The sequence below is a fragment of the Herpailurus yagouaroundi genome, unplaced genomic scaffold, assembly GCF_014898765.1.
Source record: "Herpailurus yagouaroundi ecotype Mexico unplaced genomic scaffold, PumYag 195, whole genome shotgun sequence".
In the NCBI taxonomy this organism is placed as follows: domain Eukaryota; kingdom Metazoa; phylum Chordata; class Mammalia; order Carnivora; family Felidae; genus Herpailurus; species Herpailurus yagouaroundi.
In genome coordinates this window covers 5,146,227-5,151,312 of record NW_024412426.1, presented here as the reverse complement: position 1 = coordinate 5,151,312, position 5,086 = coordinate 5,146,227, and the positions used below count along the sequence as shown (strand labels likewise).

The following is a 5,086-nucleotide window of genomic DNA, read 5'->3' as shown; positions in this document are numbered from 1 at the left end:
AAACAAAACGTGGTACAACCGTATGGTAGAACACTCCTCAGCAATAATAAAGGCAAAATGATCACTGTTAGGTAACAACTCTTGTGAATCTGAAAAGCATTGCGCTAGGTAAAAGAGAAAGAAGGCGGTGGACATCACCATAGGAACAGGTGGTCACGGGCGCCAGGAAGGCTCAGCTACTGTAGATCTGAGAAGTCAGGCCTTGGCTGGGGAAGTCCTGGAAGAACTGGATCTGCCCCATGTCTGCAGTAAGCGGGGAAGCCCCGACTTTCCTCCCAGCCTCAGAAACCTTAGTGAGAAGCCCTGAAAGGGCTTCATAGAAGCCAGGCGAGAACGGGTAGGGAAACAGACCAGTCTCCCCTGCCTTTCCTTATTCTGGTCCTTGCAGCTTCCCCACACCCTGCTCCCTGCACCCTGCTCCCTGACTGACCTTCACCGTTAGGAACGTTCACATGCTCTTAACACCATCAGGGGCCTCTGACTCCCTGCCCAGCACCCCCTGTGGCTCCTCTGTGTTGCTCCAACCTTACAAATGACAGCGCACAGAGCAGAAAGCCCTCAAGACTCCCTTTGCTTTTGCTGGCATGGTTTCTCCACCTGGAATTCCCTCTCAGGAGTCAGGACAAGCGGTGCTTTCTTGGGAAAGCGCTTCCTGGTTCTCTATCCACTCCAGCCTCCTCCTGTGTTCCTCCGGCATCCTAAGGGACCTCCGTCAAAGCCCTTGCCGGTTGACTTTGCCGTCGATTGGTGCCCTTTTTCCTTGCCGCTGCGTCACACTCATCTCCGGCTCCCTGGTGCCAGCAGCACAGCCTCTAGGTAGGGAATGAAAAGTGCCTGTTTTTGGAAATGAACTCTCGAACTCTGTGCTGGCATGTGAGATAAAAATAAAATCTGAATTAGATCCAGGTTGAAAATGCTCCCCCCGGAAGTGGTGATTTGGTTCTCTCCTTTCCCAGGGGAAAACGGGTCAGGGGCAAAGCGTGGCTGATACATCAGAAATCCCGGGGGAAACAAATTCCCAGGTAAGAAGCATTTACGGATGTCTGCGGTGTAAACGGTGCCATTTGGGTCCATTTCAAGCTACCCGCATGATGTCACGGGAAAGCAACCTGAGAAGAGATACACAAAGTCGGCTCTCCCAAGCGTGTGCGAGCCAGCTCCAGAGCACCACTGGCTCAGACCACACCCGTACCAAGGACAACAGGTGGCTGGGGCTAATAGCAACCCACAGGCTGAGGCAGAGGTCCCCTGCCTGCCCATATCGAACTGGCCAGCCTCTCTTTCTCTCTCTCTCTCTCTCTCTAGCGAACCAATGTTTTATTTCTAAAGCTCTGCAACATATTTCTAGTAGTGCTGATGGTCACCTGTCTCACTCACGCCAGGTTATCTGTTGAAGCCAGCAAACAGAGTCCGGCCATCAGCAGACCAGGCCAGACAGGGACACTGGGGTGACTCCGCCTTGCTGCTGGTACTGATTACTTCCTGCTTCAGTGCCTCTACAGTGACCTTGCCTTCCATGTCCCAGATCTTGATGCTGGGGCCCGTGGCAGCCCAGAGGCAGTATCCATTAGACTGAAGCACAGGGCATTGATGATGTCCCCACCATCTAGTGTATAAAGGTGCTTGTCTTCGTTGAGGTCCCACAACATGACCCGGCCATCCTTCCCTCCAGAAGCACGGAGAGATCCATGGAGAGACAGTCACAGTGTTCGGGCAGCCTGTGTGGCCGATGTGATTGGTCTTCAGCTTAAAGTTAGCCAGGCCCCATACCTGGACCAGCTTGTCCCAGCCGCAGGAGACAATGATGGGATTGCCGCCATGGGGTGAAAAGCAGACACAAGAACCCGCTCCGAATGGCTCTCATCCTGGACAGTATATTTGCATGCACCCAGAATATTCCCCAGCTTGGTGGCCCTATCTCAGGAGCCAGAAACAATGTGGCAGTTGTCAGAGGGGAAAGCCACACTCAGCACATCCTTGGTATGCCCTACAAATCTGCGTGTGGTGGTACCCATTGTGAGGTCCCAGAGACGAGGTGGCCAGGAGGCTCCCAGAAGCCTGAGAGGGCAAACTGGCCAGCTGAGGAGATGACCACCACATCACTAACAGAGTGGGAATGACCCCTAAGAGCATTCTGTGGGATGCCAGAGTTGTTCTCAGCCCTGGTCAGCTTCCGCACGATGACGGTCTTATCTCGAGGGGCAGACTGTAAGTACCACGTCCGGGGACTGGGGAGTGGTGGCGATCTGAGTCACCCAGCCCGTGCGGCCCTTGAGGGCGTCACCCAGAGTCATCTGCTCAGTCATGGCAGCCGTGAGTGCGGGTGTCACTGCGGCGACAAGGATGGAGTCGGATAGACTACCACCACAGCCGCGGCCCTGCGGAGAAGAAGAGTCCGACCGGCCACTCTTGGAGGTCTTGTTCAAAACTCCCCTCCTGGGCACGCTTCCCGTGACTTCCTAGCGCAACCAGGCACCCCTTCCGGACCGATGAGGTGAGTCTAGACTGCAGTTAACCTCTTCCCATTGCCACGACTCATTCACACTTTACATGCACGCTCTCACAATTGTTCTCGTATCACGACCCACTTGTTTCTTCTCCATTTTTCCTCCTTTGCTCAGCTGGATTATAAGCTCTGTCAGGACAGAGACCACCTCACATACTTCTCTTGGATCTTTCTCTCACCCGGCACAAGGCTGTGCATACAAGTAGTGCTTACTACAGAATCCGTGCCTGGCCTAAATGCCCCTCTGGAGGTTGCGTCACAGAGACTCAGTGAGCACATCTGGGGGGCCTGCACGCGGTCACCTCATCTGCTTGCCCCGTCTCTGGCCCCTGGCCCAGGCTTTGGGTTCTACCTCTGCCTCCTTCCCCATCTGCCACCGAACGTCAGGCCCCCGTTCCGCCGGTCCCCCCTGTGATCCCACTTCCTACTCTGCAAATGCTTTCTAGCTCCTACTCACTGCTTCTGCAATGTCAGTCGTCCCCCCCTGCTTTGTCCCTCACTGCCAGTGTGACGTCATGGATGGATGACTAGATGGAGAGGATGGTGATGGATGAAGAAATAGAACGGCGGGCTGCCCCCCTAGACTCACCAGACCGGCTGCGAGTGGCACCTGTCACCCACCGGGCCTGCGCCTCGCTGTCGCTTCTGCCTGTGAATTCTTAAACCAGCCTTCCCAGGCCTGCACCCATGCCCACCTTACTTAGCAGTTCCCGGCAGGCACCTATTGAATACCTAAAGCGTCCGGTAATGAGTTCCTAATCAAAAACCCCATTTTGTCATTTTTCCGACTCAGCAGGACAGGTCCCTTTGCAGAATCCCTGGCACAACCTCCGGTCAGCTCCCCTTGTTGCATTTATCACAGTTCCCCTGGCCGAATCTCTTCGTGCCTTTGCCTTTGCCGCTTCCTCCGTCAGGTGGGAGGCTCTCGGGAGTGACTTTTTATACATCACTCCCTCTGTATTTCCGGCATCCCTCGAAGGCAGGGTTTGTGGTTAGTAAAGCTCAGTGGGTAGTTCTGATTTGGTTTGATTCACGAAATTGAATTAAATGGCTAAAGATGGATGAATGAGCTATTAATACACGGTCCTGCAAATTTCCCCGCAGTGCCCCGTCCACACTTCTTCACAGAATAGACCTTCGGTCAATGCTGTTGACACACCTTTTGATGTGCTTGAAAACGAAGAGTGAAGATTCCTGGTGAGTGAGAGGTTTTCATTTGCCCGATATGTTTTGGCTTCAAACCCTAAAACAGTCCTAGCCCCCGAGGTTTCAAAACCAGAACTGAAACAATCTTCCTTCTAGAGCCAGGTTGCCACAGAGAAGGGCCTGGAGAATAAAGTGCTTCTGAATGGCTCCATCCGAGGCATATCTGAAGACAGAAAATTCCAAAGGCTTTCCCGGACGGCCTCTAGGATGGGCTCTATTATTAACCTCCTGCGCGAGGCCGAGCTTCTCCCTGGCCTTGCATGACTGAAATGAGCTTCTCCCGGGCTCACGCCGTGGCTTTGTGGGCCACAACCACTTCCTAGAAGCCAAGTTCATCTGAGACATGAGGGAGGCCCTGGTGGTTTGTGGCTACAGAAGGCGTTTCCTTTGACACTCAGTTGGGGGAAGGACAAGCAATCCACAGCAGGCCCGAGAGAAGGAGAGCATCGCCTGCTTTGGGATGTCCCGACGGCGTCCAACCCTTCTAGCAAGAAGAGCCCTCCCCTGCATCAAGTGCTTATTGGGGGGTAGGGGGGCAAAGGCCCTGAGACACCGGCAGCCACCTCGGGGGTGTCCCCGGTATTCAGAGGGTGTCAGAGAAAGGACAGTGCAGGCCTGCTGACAAGTGAGCTGTGTCCTTTGGAATTGCTGAGTGGTCATGGAGGGGTAGGGGTGGGGTGGACGAGAGACAGACGACAGCTGTATAACCAAAATGCAACTCAGCCTGTAGACAATTCCCAGCCTGTGGACAGTGTCTAAGCAGGTCCTACCATCCACCCTTTCGAGAAGGGTCCTCCCAGCCCCGTTCACGAAAGACGAGGCTGACACTTGCACCCTCCAGGATAAACGCTCCTGACAGCAGAGAGCCACAGGCCTCCACGACTGCCAGAGTGAGTGGAGGCCTCTCACAGCGTGATCTCAAGGGCTCTGGGCAAACCTCCCAGCTTATTAAAAAAAAAAAAAAAAATTAATTTTCCCATGAATCAGATAATACCTGAAATTCCATCATCGCTTTGCCTGAGGCTTAAACGTCTGGAAAAATACAAACACGTAGGGGGAGCACTCCAAATAGTATCACTTACACCTCAATGTCTGGAACCCTTCTGGATCCTCTCCTGCCCGCAGGTTTCCTGAGGGGCGGGGCTGGAGCAGGGGAGAGAGCCAGAGAGTCATGGGTGACTGAGGTAGGAGGAGGCCTGGGGGGCGGAGGAAGGGGCACAGGCTGGAAACCAGCTCCTAAACAAACTGGCCCTGCACAGTTTTGCCTGGGGCCACCCCGCAAGTCACTGTCGGATTCACTCACTGTTGCTGCGCTCTAGAGAAATCGGGCACCGGCCTCTCCCAGCAGGGCCCGCGTCTTGGGCACAGGCCCGC

General features: G+C 54.4%; 1 pseudogene; it reads right to left on the bottom strand.

Moving 5' to 3' along the window:
- Nucleotides 1-712: 712 nt before the first annotated feature.
- On the bottom strand, nt 713-2,342 carry LOC121011665 (receptor of activated protein C kinase 1-like; annotated as a pseudogene).
- Nucleotides 2,343-5,086: the final 2,744 nt, after the last annotated feature.